At 45.1% G+C, this 16,608-nt stretch overlaps 1 protein-coding gene across 4 annotated transcripts in view; it reads right to left on the bottom strand.

The window, feature by feature from the left end:
* LOC136580528 (leucine-rich repeat and fibronectin type III domain-containing protein 1-like protein) overlaps nt 1-16,608 on the bottom strand; it is a 684,740-nt gene that overhangs the window by 409,343 nt on the left and 258,789 nt on the right. Inside the window, exon 1 of one of the 4 annotated variants that reach the window (XM_066581148.1) lies at nt 7,122-7,197. The exons of the other annotated variants lie outside the window; for them this stretch is intronic. The gene's annotated coding sequence lies outside the window, so the exon portion shown is untranslated. Of the gene's footprint in view, nt 1-7,121; nt 7,198-16,608 lie in introns of those variants that run through there. 4 annotated transcript variants of the gene reach the window in all.

Here is a 16,608-nt window from a genome sequence, read left to right as displayed (position 1 = left end):
TGGTAGGATCTCTAGGCTTATGCTCCCTGGGAACAGTATTCTTAATGAGATTTTGTTACACTAAAAAAGTTTTAATGTATCTTGTCACATCTTGAAGATCCTGGCCATAGAAGAATTGGGTTTTCTACAGAAAAGATGGCACAAAGTAAAATATCTGTAAAGCGTCGGCTAAACTTGAAACATTGAACATAAACAGGATGCGAGTCCTTTTGTATATGAAAAACGGTCTGAAATGTACTCTGCAGATTTTGAATGGTTTACTATATCAAAGCTGAGAACACAATGAAATTGAAATACCACAACAACCAGAAATGCACAGTCTAGACATTTATTGTCAAAGATTATCAAGCACTTAGGAGTTGTCGGAAATGAACCTTCTCTGTGTGATTGTAACATTCATATAAGTAAGTGATTACAATATCAGAGCAAAAAGAGCAATTATTGCAGAAAACTGACCCCTTGAAGGGAAGCTCTATTACCCTGTTGTACCTCCTCTAGCTTGGATTCAAGATGTGATACGGGTGAGCATGGAGGCTCTAGTACTCTGTTGTACTGTGTCTAGCTTGGATACAAGATGTGATACAGGCAGGCATGGAGGCTCTAGTAGCCTATTGTACCTCCTCTAACTTGGATATAAGTTGTGATACGGGCAGGCATGGAGGATCTAGTACCCTGTTGTACCGCCTCTAGCTTGGATACAAGATGTGATACAGGCAGGCATGGAGGCTCTAGTACCCTGTTGTACTGCCTCTAGCTTGGAAACAAGATGTGATATAGGCAGGCATGGAGGCTATAGTACCCTGTTGTACTACCTCTAGCTTGGATACAAGATGTGATACAGGTGGGAATGGAGGCTCTAGTACCCTGTTGTGCAGCCTCTAGCATCGATATAAAATGTGATGCAGGTAGGCATGGAGGCTCTAGTACCCTGCTGTACCACATCTAGCTTGGGTACAAGATGTGATACAGGTGGGCATGGAGGCTCTAGTACCCTGTTCTACTCCTTGTAGCTTGGATACAAGATGTGATACAGGCAAGCATAGAGGCTCTAGTACCCTGTTGTGCTGCCGCTAGCTTGGATACAAGATGTGATACGGGTGGGCGTGGAAGCATGCAGGTTCCATATGGTATAATGTGGCATATAAGTCCACATTTGGTGTAACTGAGCCTCTAGATTGTGCAAACTTGTAGGCTGTTGAAGTTGGTGTCCCTGATGGTCTCATAAATGTTCTATTGGTGATAAATCCTGTGATCAGCGGGCCACGAAAATGTGGCAATATTGTGGAGACATTCCTGTGACACCCTTACTGCCATTGTCCATCGTACCACTACTAGGGGTGACTGACTGTCGTATGCGATAAATTCCCAGACCACACCAGCAGGGGGCAGTCTGCAGCTCCACACCAAAGCCAGGATTGTGTGGCCTCCCCCCTAGGTCTCCAGACATGAACATGGCTGTCATCAGTGCCTAAACTAAATCTGGATTCATCACTGAAAACAACCTGATGCCACTCTGTAGCAGTCCAGTTTAGTTTTTCATGAAACCATTGCAAACAAAGGCGACGGTGGGTGGGTGTCAAAGGCAGCACACGTAATGGGCGCTGTGAGGCCAAATGTCCTACAGCCAAGGCCTGGAAATGATTCTGACAGGGGCCTGTAACAATGGTGCCAGCTGTCTCTGGATGGCGGATAAGGAAACAGAGTTGCTTATGCTTGTTGGACAATCAGACAATCCTCTCTACTGGTGGTCTGTTGATGAGATCCTGAGCCTGGCCGCCTTGTGTGCCCTCACACATTGACTAGACCCAACACCCCCTAACAGTCTGGTCAGAGCAGCCCAGGTAGCGGGCAATTCATCGATACAACCATCCAGCATCTCATATTCCAATAATACGTTCCCTCTCCAAATCTGTAACTGGGTGAATTCTCTTTGATTCAGCTCTGGGTGCCACTGAACTGGGGACAGCATCAGGACAAATTGTGCCGCACACAAAGTCCTGATGCAGGATGTGTCCTGAATATAGCACAGAAGCACCTGGAGATGAACAAGATTTGGAAACGAGAAGAATAAGTACATATATCTATAAGTATATATATAAGAATAAGTATAATATATATATATATGGGTGCTGATATGGGGTTGATTGCATCATAGAGGTATCAAGTGGTCAGCAAGATCTACACAAGTGGAAAAGTCACTACACACAAGGAGCCTCCGAGAGCCTTTTTATAGGCCAAGGGTGGAACCACTTTTAGGGCCTCAGGTGGCAAGAACATTCATCTAATCACGCCACAACTCTAATCATTGGTATATCTGCCTGAGATGGAACTGCATGACGAGTTTTGCAGCAAAACGACAACTTCTTATAGGGCCTGGGTTTTTAATTTTTTTTTTTTATCGAGAGTGTATATACAAGCAAGGTGTAGTAATTGGCATAGTTATAGGAAGGTCTCATCAAATACAAACCCCAGACCTTGAAATAGTTTTCATACTGTAATAGGAAGGTCACATCTAACATGAATCCCAGACCTTGAAATAGTTTTCACACTGTAATAGGAAGGTCACATCTAACATGAACCCCAGACCTTGAAATAGTTTTCAAGCGCCACAAGCAATTATCCATCAGTAGACCATAGATCTTTAGTAGAAAAATACATATATACAAAATGAAGAAAACCCGATACAGATATATCTGATATTTTTTGTAGAATTAAGGCTGCATATGGATAACAACTAGCTGGCAAACATAAAGCAAGTAACCCCTCAACAATCCTCTGCTAAGTGAAGTTTTGTGTCACCATGGGATTCCCTGCTGTGATCTGTCCTAGCTGAATGAAAATTGAAGTTCATGAGACTCATGAATATATGAAAGACTGTAAAAGACATGCTTCTATCCATCCCTGTGGACCACTCATTATATGGCTCACAGGGCACCAGACATGAAGTTAGGTAGAGGGAGCAGAGCATGCGGAATTGGGCTCAAATCTAATGCTTTCCACAGCCCCACAAGTCTGTTGTGGATATCCTTTGATTCCATCCTGTCCTTCAAACTTCACATCCAAACCCTATTCTTTGCTGAACTTCAAATCAAACAAAATGCTAGTGCAAGCCCTCATCAACTCTTGCATAGACTACTGCAACATTCTTTTTGTGGCTTCCCATCCAACACTCTTGCGACCCTGCAAACCATCCTCAACTCTACTGCCTCGCTAATCTGCTTCTTTCCCTGGTACTACGCTGTCAATCCCTTCATTGGCTACACATTGTCCAGGGAATTCAGTTCAAAATATTATCAATGACATGGAAGTCCGTCCACAACCTGTCCCTTCCATACATCTCTCACCTAATATCCCGATACCTGTCTACATGTAATCTCCAGTCCACACGTCTCTGCTTTAGTATCCTGATACCTCCCCACATATAATGTCCTATATACAACCTGTCCCTTTCATACATCTGTAACCTAATCATCTGATACGCCCAAACGTAACCTCAAGTCTACAACCTTCCCCTCCATACATCTCTGATCTAATATCCTGACACCTCCCCATATATAATCCCTAGTCCTCACAAGACTTCCTTCTCCGATTTCCTCTTGGCTGCCTCTCAGAAAACCGTTTCCAAGACTTCTCTCGTGCCTCTTCCATACTCTGGATTTTGCTACCCTGACAGATAAAACTCTCCCCCACCTTTGAAACCTTCAAAAGCAACCTGAAAATCTTCCTCTTCAGAAAAGCCTAGAATAACCCAACTACTACTACATCACCATATGAGTAGCTTCTACCCTCACCAACTGTCTCTTTCCTCCTTCTCTTATAGATTGCAAGCACTCCCTCTTTATCACTCTGTCTCATTTAGTCATGTTGATTGCTTTGGTCTTTGTCTTATGTACTGTAAACCCTTCGTATGTACAGCTCCCTGGAATTCATGATGCTTTAGCATATTTACTATGAAGCACAGAAGATGTTAGTACTAGAGATATACATTAAAGTGCTGCCTATCTCTAACCCATTAAGCCTCCATGACAAATGAACATTATAGACTGGCTTGTCTTTAGCTTCTGACAGACATTTATATCATGTGTCCTGCACCCGCATGATCCCTGTGTTATGACAGCCGAGTTCTCATTGTAATGGCCAGGATCAGAAAAACGCTGATCCTTGTCATTTAACTCCCTAAATGCCAATAGTGGCCATGGCATCTAAGTGGTTACTACATATAGTAGTAATGCCACCTGTGGTGACCCACACAGTAATAGTAATCCTCCTTTTGTGCTCCTTGTAGGCAACACACATAAAGTGCCACCTTTCCTGCGCCACATGCAGTAAAAGTTCCCCAGCTCAATAATAATGCTCCCCTTATGCCCCTATTCAGTAATAATATCCCTAATAGGCCCCCACTTAGAAATAATACCCAGTAAATTTTCCATTCAGTAATACTCTCTCTCACAAACCCCCACATAGTAATAATGTCACATATAGGCTTCACTCATTAATAATCCCCCTCACAGGCCCTAATTCAGTAATAATGCCTCATATAGGCCCTTACTCATTAATAATGCTGCATATGGCCTCAAACTCAGTGATAATGCCCCATAAAGCCTCCCACTCAGTAATAATGTCCTTCCCGAGCTCCGCTCAGTAACAATGCCCCATAAAGGCCCTCACTGAGAAATAGTGCCCCATATAGTCCCCAATTCAGTAAAAATGCTCAGTAAAGGCCCCCTTTAACTAATAATGCTCCTCACAGGCTCCACTCAGTAAAAATGCCCCATATAGTCCCCAATTCCCTTATAATGCCCAATATAGACCCTCACTCAGAAATCATGCCTGCTATAAAGTCCCTGCTCTGTAATAATGCCCCATATAAATGCTCATTCAGTAGTAATACCTCATATATGCATCACTCAGTAATAATGCCCCATACATGTACTCACTTTATTATAATGCCATATATAGTGCCCAATTCATTGTAATTGTGGTCCATATAGGCCCTCACTCAGTAATAATGCCCTATACAGGCCCCACTCAGTAATAATGCAATAATGCCCCATATAGGCCCCCGCTCAATAATAATGCCCCATGTAGCCTCCTATTTAGTAGTAATGTTCCTCAAAGGTGCAGTCAGTAATAATGCCCCATATAGGCCATCACTCAATAATAATGCCCCATATAGTCCCAAACTCAGTGATAATGTCCCTTAAGAGTTTCATTCATTAACAATGCCCCATCTCTTTGCTTGGAAATTTCAGCAAATAGATTTTTAAAAATATCCCTTCCACCGGCCCCAGGATCCGAGCAGCCCATCGGTAATTTTCCCCTACAAGCCTGTACTACTGTAACAGGGTCTACCCCCTTTACAATACTTTGCTCTTCTACAATGTTATATACCAGTTTAGTGTGTGAAATATCTTTACTTGGGATGTGGCCACTGAGGTACCGGAAGTGGAAGGCACCATGATGTGCGGTGCAGTCAATTGTGAAGTATTACGCTGAGCAGCTGTGTTAAGAAGGCACTCCAAGTCGTTGCACTGAAGAGGCTGAGGTTTGTCGCCTCGGGAGCTGTGAAGTAGCCATGGAGTACCGGACTACAATAGAGCCGGAGAAAGTGAACTGGATTTATTTATAGCTGCCGAAGCTGCTGTAACCTCAGGACTTCACACCTCAGATTGGGCGTTCACCTTGGATGGGAAAGGCAGCGAGCATCAGGCCAATCGCTGAAGTACAGTGATTTGTAACCCGAAAAAATGATTGTTCTTCTACATTGAATAAAAACTGTGCAACATGGAATAGACATAAGTCACTCACCGACTTCGGAAAGAGACAAACAGCACTCACCAATGGATGACCATTGCTGAAGTCACTCACCACATTCACCCAAGCCAGGCATGAAGGGTGCAATAGAGGAGTCTTTAACAGGCTGCTGTCGATCCACCAGAGAAAAGACACCCTGCACCCATTCTGCCAACCGAGGTAAGACCACAACCTACCGAACCCCAGTGGCCTATTCCCCAAGAGGGGAATGAGTACCTGTACAGCGGCTCAAGCCACACTACATCATAAAGAGTCTGTGCCAACTGAGTCCAGAGGATTATCACAATGCACAAGCAAGCTGCTACAAAGACTGTTATATCTTATTCAGCTCTGCTACGTCCGACTAATAATAATTATAATACATTGGAAGTTTTCTATAAGCCACCGATGTCCGATATACAGTTTCACCTATGGGTTTGTGGTCATTGGTATGAGCAGAGTATTGTATGTCTCAGCCTCATTCTGTCTGATTTTCGGTAGAGTCACAAGCAACTTTTTTTTTCTTTAAGGACAAGGTGTGCAGTAATTACAATGCTGACAGAGAGAGAAATGAGATGCCCGGTTCAAAGGAACAGCCTCCAGTCTCTTGTTGATTCATTAGCAACATCCTGCAGTGTTCTGCCTTGTAGTGAAAGATCCAGTATATAATGCACCACAGAGACTAAGAAATGGCCGGCACGTTCTATACTGCGCTATTAAATCATATGTTTAACAGCAAAGTAATATAACAGCAGACAATCAGTAATAAAATAATGGGTTAAAGGGTCCGTCCTGTCTGCAAGGTGATCTGAGGTTACAATGAACATCAAGATAAGCAAGCGCCCTCCATATATGAGATGGCCCAGAATGAGTGCAGTTGGAAAAAAAAGTTTGCCACAAAACATTGTATCCTTTAATTAAGTTAAAAAGTTTCTTCAGCTTGTGCCATGTACACTGGGGGCAGCTGTCAACAGACGGCAGGGTTGTAATGAGGGTAAAACCTCAAACATTAAGCTGGAGGCTCATTACACAGGACTGCAGTGTTCACAACTCAGCTGCTCCTTCATCCCTCTCCCTGCACAGCAACCCTTGGACATGTCACAGATCAGCTTCACTACACTGGTTCATATAAATCAACGAATATACTGTTTGACCTCTACATTACTAGTATGGAGACTCATTTGAGAACTGAAGTCTACTGGGTAGCCTACGTTTATCAAGACCCTCTGCACAGAGCAATGTACTTGTTGAACTGCGGCTACATTTTTTGGCTTCTCCCAAATATGTATCTACAAAGACAGAATACACAGTAACACTGAGCAACTCACAGGTTACATCCTCTGAACTTTCTTCACCATCTGCTCCAGACCTTCATGACTTCTCCAGCTAATTCTTGCCTCTGTGGAGTTTGTGGCCCAGACGGCTTTGGCTTCTCTGAAAATAATAGCACCACAAACTGTGTCACCTGTAAGTAGGCGCTTGTGTCCCCCCCCCCCCTCTATTTCCTTATAGATTGAAGATCTTGTCCCCCCCCCTATTTACTTCTCACAGATTGTAAACTCTTGTGTGCCCCTTATTATTTTATACTCACAGACTGTAAGCTCATATGTCCCCCTATATCCTAATACACTGTAAACTGTTGTTTTCCCCTCTATGTTCTTCTCATAGACTCTAAACTCTTGTGTCCCCCTATTTCCTAATGCACTGTAAACTCTTGTGTCCCCTCTATATCCATCTCATAGATTATAATCTCTTGTGTCCCCCTATTTCCTCATAGACTGTAAACTCTTGTGTTCCCCTATTTCCTTTTCATAGATTAAAAACTCTTGTGTCCCTTATTTCCTCATAGACTGTAAACTCGTTTGTCCCCCCCATTTCCTCATCGACTGAAAGCTCCTGTGTCCCCCCCTATTTCCCAATAGACTGTAAGCTCATGTGTCCTCCCACTGAATCAGCTTAGGAGAGGTGAGGAAGCTCTGCAGAATGGCGCACAGACTCAGCGCTGGAGAAGTGAATTTAACCCCTTAATATTGTCAGAGTATTAGAAGCAGGAGAAACCCGACCCAGGGGGTCAAATTGTAAGTCACTAAGCCAGATGCACCTCCCCTGAGGTGACAGAATACATTTTGGGTGAAAATGAGAAGGGATTGGGTGACTGGGTGTGGGGCCATGAAAACCGTGTGACTTCGGGGAATCCCAGGTTTCTTGGTAGGCCTCCCTATTGTGTATATATAGACACTAGTAATTATTAGGAAATTATAGTACCAGTGTTTCTGGTGTCACAATGCTCCACACAGCTCCGCTACTTGTACGTCACACACAGCTCTGCTACATTGTATTCGCATATGAGCTGCACATGCTTAGCTCGCTTAGGAGACATGTTGGCTCGTAACCGTTGCATATGAGCTGCATGTATTTTGCAAACTTCAGCTGGTGGCTGAGGTGAAATCGTGGCTTGTCGCTGTGTCATGTAAGCTGCATTAGCTTCACAGCGGCGTTGAACCCTCTGTGGTGACATGTTTGCACAACAGCGAGGGTTTGTTCCAACACTGGACAACGGTTGACGATTAGATGAAGGCTGGACTGGTGTTGACGGCATTAGCACTTGAGATGACATGATATCACGTTCAGGAGATGTGAAGATAGTGGTGGAGGACTATGCTGCAATGTTGTTGGACAATATGCACCGTCAGCTATGTATGTGTACATTTGCGACGTGTCATTTATGGGGTCTCCACACAGGTGTCCTGCAGTGTCACAACCAGATACAAACTGGCAGACTGAGTACTGCTGTAGCCATAGCAACTGAGGCCACAGGAGTTTGTGGGAGATGTAGTCCGCCCATAATCCCTCATTCACTGCAGAAGGAGAATAAATGACCTGTGATGACATCTTGTCATGTGATCAGGAGGCAGCGCTAAGAGCCGGTAACTGACATCACAGGTGCTGTCAGGCTCTGCATGTAACACATGTCACACAAACACATTTTACGAACAAGTGATCATTAGTAGTTTGATGCTGCAGCAGATAATATTCAAAGGATTATCCTCACAGGTTACAGACGAAGACCGATCAGGATATATCAATGAGGTGCCATTGTTTGCAGGTAAGCGCAACGTTTTGCACATACACGGGTGTACATATGTGCGAATTTGCGCATCCTCATAGACTTCTATGGGGACCTTTGGTGCGCAAATGCACACTAAAATACGGCATGCTGCATTTTTTAGAGCGTGTGAAATGCGTACACAAAAGGACATAATGTGCGACAACGTACTGAAATCAATGGGTTCTATTCTCTGCGCATTGCATGCGCAAATTTTGCGCGTAAATACACTCATGTGAAGCTGCCCTAATACTGTGCTTCAAACACTTATTCTTTTATAGCTTTAGGGCATAAACAGATCGGCGTATGTGCAATTACGCTCGCCACTATGGAGCGTAGTCGCACATGAACTCTATTTTGTGCATATAGGTCTATGGAAGATGCGCAAACATGCACATCTGCACGCGTTGGTATCCGCTAAGCACAAATCATATCCCCAATCACTGACACCTCACTGGGCTCATTAGCCTGCTAAATCAGAAAGGGATGATTCTCCCGCCATTGTGAACCTGTCGTGCCTGCGCAAATCCACACAGTATTTTACAGGCACGCACGGAAAGTACACTCATTGTCTGCACAAAAAAATTGCACCAGAGCAAGCGCATTGTGAAACACGCTCATCTGTCGAAGCCCTAAATGCATGAAGGATGAATGATAAATCAGTTTGTCATTCAGTTTCTGCAGACATAAAAACTGAACACAGACAGGTCGGCCCTTATGAACAGGTAGTCATTCATCTATGAGCGACTGCCTGTTTACTGTGAATAGGGGGTGGTGGAACGATCCCGATCCACCAACATTCACTACCAATGATCGTTCCTGTCTAAAAGCAGAGCGATCATCGCTGGGACGATCTGCGGGCATCTGTACCCAACCGGCTGTCCTGTGTAAAAGAACCCTTACCATAGAGGTTATTTGTTTACCGCTATTCGTTATTTACGCTCCAACCGCTATTCGCTACTTTTCTGCAATAAATTCTGTATATCTTTTTGTATTCAGTTGGCTCCATCGTATCCTGAATTCTGCGCCATGCACCGCTCCCCGCGACACAATATACAGACATTGGCGCTATCTGTACTTTGTGTCTATGTCCAGGAAGGATTGCTGCATGTGACCTGAACACGGTGAAGATATCTCTATAATTAGCCAAGCTAGACTGCAGCTAGGACACCTAGGTAGAGTTTCAGCAGACAGCGCAAAATAGAACGAAAAAGCATTTCTAATTGGGGAAAGCAGATCTGGCCATGATTATTAGATCTAGTTGGTTGCATCCCGGGGTCAGGCAGAGAATGCCTTGTCTCTTCTGTGCAATATACAGTAGCCTAGAGATGTCTCACAATCTCCTATAGGACCAGGTATAATCGCTCTCGGATGTTCTACCTCTTCAACGCTATTCCAAGTTGTAATTATTCAACGGATGTTTGATGCATACGGAGCGCAGATCTGCATTGTATTTAATGATTACAACAGTTTCCATCACCGACACCTACATGACACCGGATACCTACAGGAGAAGTTGGCCAGATAATGAGACACTCAATTACCGCTAACCCAAACTTCCGTAAAGTAATTCTCTTACTAAAAAGTTATTCGGGTTTCAGCAAATAATTGTTATTGTTGGTATAATGAAACGTTATTCGTTCTTCCAACATACTTCCTGTACGAGAACCTCACAATTTACAATATATCTGCTTATAGTCACCGGTTATATATTTTTATTTCCCTGGAAGTGAACAATGAAAGTTTCTATTGAGTGACAGTAAGCCGTGATATTGAAAACCTTGAGGAATTGACCCATAAAATAATGTATTTGCTGAAACCAGCATACCCTTCCAAGTATACATGGTGGTAATCTGTAGGACGTCTTCACATCGGCTGTATATGCTGCGGAATATCCACAGTATTTACACTACAAGCTATGTGAACGAGATTTAAAGGGACACTGTCACTATCTTTGGGCTTAATAAACTATGTTATGGGGCTTTAAGATGACGAAACAAGTGCAGAAAGAGTCGAGTTAGTGTTTGTTGACTTTGTGGGGGGACAACGCTGGAATGGGGCACCTAGTGAGTAGGAAACAAAACTCCCTAAACACCCCGCTCTCTCACCATTGAGCTCCATACCCTAGTTTATGGGGCTCAAAGGTGATGACGGTGTCACTTTAAAAAATGTCATCCACATGAAGAGGAAAAATTTGAAATGTGCTGTGAATTCTAAATCTGCAGCATGTCAATTTGGGGCTCCTGACATGGGCGCATTTGAATTGCGGTATCTGGCTGTCCCCGGATTCTGCAGCAAATACTGCCCATAGACTCCTATGGAGAACCGCTGCTTCCTGCACACGGGCGAAAATCAACTACGATTTCTGCTCGTGGCAGAAAAATCGTAGCATGCTCCATTTTTGTGCGCTTTCCGTCTGGACACCTTCCATTGAAGTCAATGGAAGCTGTCCGCCCTGTGGCCCTTCCGCAATCATCATTGCAGAAAGGTCGCGGGATCTGCGTCATCGCCTAGCGATGGCGCGGCTTAATCTGTATGGCACATGCACACAGGGGCGACGCCCAGCGCCTTCGCAGTACAGATAAAGAAGAAGCGGGATCACTGGCCGGGCACAGGGTCAAATCCCGCTGTGGGATCCCGCATGTCGGATCTGACATTGTCGTATGCAGGAGGCCTTATGCTGCGAATTCTCACAGCAGATTTCAACCTCTAAAGTGTAAAGCTTAAAATCCACTGCAAATCCGCACTAAAATGCCCAGCAAAATCTGCATATTCATTACCGATTTTCCACTTTGGAAAGTTGACAGCGAACACACCCAGTCTGGAGACACCCTTAGGAACCTTTCATATGGAACACATTTATGCCACAGGATGCAGCTAAATTCCACAGGTCTAACTGCAGATTTTGATACGGAATTGAAGGGCGGTTTTAAATCATTTTCAATTCCACATCATAATCCGGAACGTTGGCATTCCAGATTGGGTCGAGGCTTAAAAATATCCTCTGAATGGGGATTCAAATGTTGAGAGGTACTTTATGCCTAAAGGTCCACAGCAACCTAGAGCCGGCCTTGTATTCCCACAGTATATAGAGGGTTTTTTGTGCAATTAGTATAATATGTCATTGTGTCCATCCCACTTGATATCTTTCTTGTAGACTTCCCAGAGCATGGGGCAATTCCAGGTTATGTGATCCTTAAGCAATACCACTGATTGAGTGCACATAAGTCTGCTGACCATAATCTAGAAGGTTGCCCTCCAGAGTACCGAGGTATACTGTTCAGAACTTTTTAAGTAATCAGCATTATCCTTACATGGATCTGTGTCATCTTCCATATTATATATAAAGATGGTTTTAGGGGATGGCAAAATAGGCAATGGGTCAAGCTATGTTTACTGGGGGCAACCAAGTACAAAATGGTAGTATAGTAAGTAAACTTTCACTTTTATGCATTGCTGGGACCCTCTGGATCCAGGATAAAATTTGCCCTGTGACAAGAGGGGGGTGTTACCTGGTGCTGCCCTCTTTCTTGGAATGATCAGTGGTAAAAGGAAACAGGCAAGACAAAAGACACATTGGCTGGAAACCATCAAGAAGGACATGGGAATGGACATCAGGCAATTGAAAGCAGCCATAGAGAATAGAGAAGCTCGGAGAAGATTGTCCTACAGAGTATCCAAGAGCCGGACACAACTGAGCGGTATAGAATTGGAATTGTCCTGTTTCTAGTTCTGCCACCAATTCTCCTGTTCCTGGGGCCCCTCCTCATCCTAGACTTCCATGCACACTGAGCACTGGTGGTAATCTAAGACATTACATGTTGCACTGATTGACCAGTGCTGCTCACCAACCAGTAATCCGTATGAACTGTCTGACTATCAATGGATATATGAAGATGAACAGGCAGACTGGTGGCAGAACCTGGAAAAGGACAGGACTACATAACACAACTACCCCCTCTGGTCCATGAACAAATTTTGTTCCAGTAGAGTTGCTTTAACCCATTCACTGCCCTAGACCACCAGGGACTTTACTATGAATCCCTTCACTATTTAGGCATTTTTAAACAATATTATTTGGACACTGTATGATTCTAAGGTGACCAGATTTCCCCAGGGTCAAAGTGGAACAAAGGAGTGTGGTCATGGGCTTATCACAACATATGATTTTACCTCCATTGTTATAAAAAGGGCCAGTTCAAAAAAAGACAGGGAGCAAGTTCCACAGCATATCTGTATCCAAAAAACTGTCAAAATATGTATCATTGCTGTGGATTTTAACTGGAAATCAACCGCGTATCCACAGCGCTCCCTCACCTCCTCCGAAGGCTTCCTGCTGTCAGCGCTTCCCAGCTTCCGTTTCCTAATGGCCTGTAGTGGCCTCACCTGACCAGCGCCACCCCGCCTGACCAGGCTGCAGGAAACCAGAAGTTGGGGAGTGCTGACAGCGGGATGCCTTTGGAGGAGGTGAGGGGGAGCGCTGCATAGTATGAAATCAACTGCGGATATCTGTACCATTTTGAATGTTTTTTTAGATGCAGCATGTGCTGCAGAAATTTCCACTGTGGACATTCCGCAGCATTTCCGCCATGTCTAAACATGCCCTAAGTCAGCTTGTGGTATGCTGCTATGTGCAGTGTGGTCCCAGTAGTGATAGTAATAATGACCCCCCTATATCGGCCCAAGTAGTAATATTGTCCCCTATACTGGCCCCAGCAATAATAGTAACCCTAGTAACCCTCACAGTAGCCTCAGTGGTAATAGTGACCACCACAGTAGCACCAGCAATAATAGTGACCGCACCACAGTATCCCATTAATAATAGTGCCCCTCCACAGTAGCCCCAGCAATGATAGTGACCCCCACAGTAGCCCAAGCAATGATATAAACCCTCCACTGTAGCCCCAGCAAAGATAGTGACCCCCACAGTAGCCCCAGCAATGACAGTGACCTTCCACAGTAGCCCCAGCAATGATAGTGACCCCCACAGTAGCCCCAGCAATGATAGTAACCCTCCACAGTAGCTCCAGCAATGATAGTGACCCCCACAGTAGCTCCAGCAATTAAAGTGACCCCTACAATAGCCCCAGCAATGATAGTGACCCCCCACAGTAGTCCCAATAGTATTGCACTCCCCTAAAACCCATATACTTGTCCTCCTCCCAGTCTTCACAGCACTGCCTGCGGAAGTGTGTGCATCCACCACAGTGCCTCTTCCCCTCTTCTCTCCTCTCTAGCAGAACCAAAAAGGAGAGCTGAGGGGAGGAAGATCCCGGATGCACACACTGCTGTCAGTGTGTGCATCCGGCCGCAGTGCGGCAGTGTAATTACCAGCCGATTGATAATCACTTTAAAGGTGACCGGACATCCCGAAAGCGGGACAAATGGCTGTCCCGCTGGGGTCTCGGTGGGAAGCAGGACACAGGGTCCCAAAGCGGGACTGTCCTGCCTAAATGGGAGGTCTGACCACCTTATTGTATGGCAGCTTTATTGTAGTGTAAAGTAGGCTCTATATAGTAGTAGTGTAGTATTGAGTGAGCATTTTGCTGAAGTATTATTTGGTATTGTACGGCTCTACTCTGGCAAAAAGAGGGCAAACAGGGAGCAATACTTTGGTCATTTCCACTAAACCTGCCATGAGTAGAGTAGATACTGCTGAAATGTAGAATCTATGGACCTGTTTCTGTGCCCCTCTTGACATATAGTTTGTAACCATATAACGCAAGTGAAATAAAAATAGGTATAGCACTACAGAATATTTGCAGCCAGTAGTAAAGCGAGATACTAATGAGCACAGAGACCATAATCATCATATATCTACCCAATTTTTACTGCACCATCTTAAATGATTCTTGCTCCGACCTCTCTGTTGGCACAAGAAATTCTTCTATTTGCTTTAGCGAAGAACAAAAAATGTAGCGCTGCCAATAACATTGCTTTCAGGTGTCTTTGTTGATGAGTGCTTGGATAGTTTCAAGGTAAACCAGCACCCGTGGGAGGATGAATCCTCAACCACTCACAGCATAAAGGCTGACCTTGTCTATAGCGGAGTGAGGATGGCATGTTTTGTATGATTCTCCCGGCACATCCTCCTCCATCATGACAGAATGCCGCTTGGGTTTTATGCAGATATGTATGGGGATACAATAACCAAGGTAGAGAGAGGGGAAGACAAAGAGCACATATTCTGTTGCCAACTCCTTGCCGCTTATATCTACACCTTACATGCATGCTAATATATAAGTGTGGGCATCGCACAGCCAATATTAATGCTAATTAATGTATAAAAAAATGATTAATCACAGCTGAAGATCACAGGAGGTAGGTGTTATCTGCAGTGATGATTCAACGCACCACCCGGAATATAAAGTTACATCTGTAAGTAGCTGTAAGAAAACAATTATCGCATAATATGTATGGCGCATGCACAAAAACACTCGCCGTAGAGCAACGCAGTTGCACATAAACAAGGTCGAATAAGGTACATTTGCACGCGTCTGCGCATTGTACAGTATTTGTTGCACATGCAGCGCCAGTTCACATGTATGTGTGTGACACACCCTTTTTCTGGATTAAACGGTTCTTTTGGCCGGCTTCACACAGCCGTGACGGGCTCCGCCGCAGAATATTCTGGGCGAAGCCCGTCACGGCACCCCCCAGAGACCCCATACTTACCTGCGGATCCGGCATCCTGTGTCCCGCATGACGCTTCGTCACTCCGGCCACGTCACAAGACACGCCCACAGCGTCACGTGACACGGCCGGCCGTGTCATATGACGTGCCGGCCGCGTCATATGACGCGGCGGCGGTAGGCGGAGAGGCGATTTCACGCTATCTTTCGCTATGCTACAGCGGAAGATAGCGTGAACGGACGGCTTCCATTGACTGCAATGGAAGCCAGCCGCGCGTAAACCCGCGGCAAATAGAGTATGCCGCGGGTGAGGACAGGTGATTTCACGGTGCGTAATTCCATCGCGGAATTCCACACCGTGAGCATTGAGCTATTAGGTTCAATAGAACCTAATAGCTGCGGGCAACGCGGCGGAAATCCGTCTGTGGGAAGCATAGGCCGCCCTCCGCCATACCCACATGCACATTCAGTGCATATACCCGGCCCTTGAGCTGAGGGGGCCCGGGGGATCGGCGCTGTCGGCCGCATGATGGCTGAGGAGAGAGAAGAGAGACGGGAGGCAGCGCCGCAGGTCGGCAAGAGCAGAGGGGAGGGCTGTTACACGTGGAGCCGGCAGCTAATTACAGGCTGCAGACTCCCACGGCGCGGCCCTCCAACTGATAGACTGCAGCTGTGAGTGGTCACAGCTGCAGTCTATCAGTCTCTGCCGGATAGCGATTACCAGGGGGAGGGGCTACTGCGGCTCTACTCACCTCCGGAGCGCTGTATGCACAGGACCTGTGGCTGCAGATCACATGACCAGGCATGTGATCAGCCTGGTCATGTGATCAAAAGACGGGGGACTTTCCATTACAGGCTGCCCAGAGACTGCTGCAGAGGTGAGTAGAGAAGGAATTATAATTATATATGTATAGCTGGTATAAGTTATATCAGCTGTATATATATATAATTATATACAGGAGATACACAGGTTACACCAGCATGGGACATACCACTATATACAGGGGGATACACATCCTGTATTTAGCTATATGTACCATGCTGGTGTAACCTGTGTATCTACTGTATATAATTATA

Source organism: Eleutherodactylus coqui, chromosome 10 (genome assembly GCF_035609145.1).
Source record: "Eleutherodactylus coqui strain aEleCoq1 chromosome 10, aEleCoq1.hap1, whole genome shotgun sequence".
In the NCBI taxonomy this organism is placed as follows: Eukaryota; Metazoa; Chordata; class Amphibia; order Anura; family Eleutherodactylidae; genus Eleutherodactylus; species Eleutherodactylus coqui.
This window is presented reverse-complemented; position numbering and strand designations above follow the sequence as displayed.